The sequence below is a fragment of the Sinocyclocheilus rhinocerous genome, unplaced genomic scaffold (assembly GCF_001515625.1).
Source record: "Sinocyclocheilus rhinocerous isolate Xijiao unplaced genomic scaffold, SAMN03320098_v1.1 scaffold861, whole genome shotgun sequence".
Lineage (NCBI taxonomy): Eukaryota > Metazoa > Chordata > Actinopteri > Cypriniformes > Cyprinidae > Sinocyclocheilus > Sinocyclocheilus rhinocerous.
The window spans coordinates 1118953-1120814 of record NW_015640043.1 but is presented as its reverse complement, the minus strand read 5'-3'; the positions used below and the strand labels follow the sequence as shown (position 1 = coordinate 1120814).

At 31.9% G+C, this 1862-nt stretch overlaps 1 protein-coding gene across 1 annotated transcript in view; it reads left to right on the top strand.

Annotated features, from left to right (window-relative positions):
- The window catches only part of cib2 (calcium and integrin binding family member 2), a 34291-nt gene that overhangs the window by 27837 nt on the left and 4592 nt on the right, over nt 1–1862 (top strand). The window lies entirely within an intron of this gene.

Sequence of the window (1862 nt, the reverse complement as noted above, 5' to 3'; positions counted from 1 at the left end):
GTGTTGCGCATTTTAACCAATCACACACAATTCTGTTGAGCTTAGGAATGCAATGGCCAATCAGAGGCGTTCAGATGAGCCATCGCTGAAACTCATCAGTTTTGTTGAGTGCGCGCGCGTTCGCTGACTGAATTCCGGACTCTTGCGAATTCTCTCATCATAAACAACAAAGCGCAGATGTACGTACAATGTAAGTAAGAGATTAATTTCACAGTGTATACAGCTTCAGTGATTATAACGATAGTTTTGTTTTTTTGAGAGTGCTTAAACCCGCGATAGATTAATGTTAGTGATAATGTCACTTTCTATATATAATTTATTCGCTGTTTGAATGACCGTGGAAAGGAAACGTTATATAATTATCAATTTCTAATGTTTTTTAAAAATTGTAATCACGTTAAATACAAATTCAGTCCCATTAAACATTTTTTTAGCCTACATGACACCCGTGTCTGGTTCTTGCCTAAAAAGACGGGTTTATGATGTTTAATACATTTGGCTGCTTTTAGCCTTACCCTGGAGTTGGTTCACCCTCCGCCTATGCTGCTGCTGCTGCGGCAGAGCAAGTGCCGAGACATTCTACTGCAAATACATCCACAGACATGCTGCTGTGAGCATGTAGGAAATACTGCTGCTGCACATATAACATATATGAAATGACCTCCATATTTAACATACATGAAATCACCCCGTCGCAGATCTATACAGGTGGAGTTGGGGAAGGTGGAGGGTTTCTGAAGCATGCTGCAATGGCTACAGCAAGCATTAGCTGAGTATTTGAAAGTTGAGGAGCAAGCTCATTGGCTGTTGATACGAAAAGAAACCAATCAGCTGCGCCATGTGAACAATGATGTCATTATGTCCGACTGAGAACTTATTGGCCTTCACCATCTAGAGTTTTATGACAGAACTTTGTATTTAGTAATATTTTGATATATTTTAATATTCTCAGTTTTCATTTTCATTTCAGTTTTTAAGTTTTAGCAAATTTGTTATGTGCTTTCGTCATTTTTATTAGTTTTTATTTTTTTTAAATTTAAATTCAACTTAAATTTTTATTTTAGTTTTAGTATTTTCAGTACTTCAACTTAATTTTTTTTCATCTATTTTATTTGAGCTTAATTTCAATGACTGCAAAATGACTGCAATAGTTTTAGTTAACAGTAACAACACTGTACAAAATTTATCTGGATATTTGTATGGAAATCTGTGATTTTTTATTTGATAGAACAAGAAAAAAGGTACAATGGTGTCACCATAAAAATACCATGGAAACCATATAATACCATGCTATTCTTTGAAATATTTTTAAAACTATTAATTAATTAATTAATTAATTAATAGTTTTAAAAATATTTCAAAGAATAGCATGGTATTATATGGTTTCCATGGTATTTTTATGGTGACACCATTGTACCTTTTTTCTTGTTCTATCAAATAAAAAATCACAGATTTCCATACAAATATCCAGATAAATTTTGTACAGTGTTGTTACTGTTAACTAAAACTATTGCAGTCATTTTGCAGTCATTGAAATTAAGCTCAAATAAAATAGATGAAAAAAAATTAAGTTGAAGTACTGAAAATACTAAAACTAAAATAAAAATTTAAGTTGAATTTAAATTTAAAAAAAATAAAAACTAATAAAAATGACGAAAGCACATAACAAATTTGCTAAAACTTAAAAACTGAGAAAACTGAGAAAACTGAGAATATTAAAATATATCAAAATATTACTAAATACAAAGTTCTGTCACAAAACTGAAGGCCAATAAGGCCAATAAGTTCCAACTCAATCAGAAGTAATCACATCATTATTCACATGGTGCAGCTGATTGGTTTCTTTTCACATCAGCAGCCAA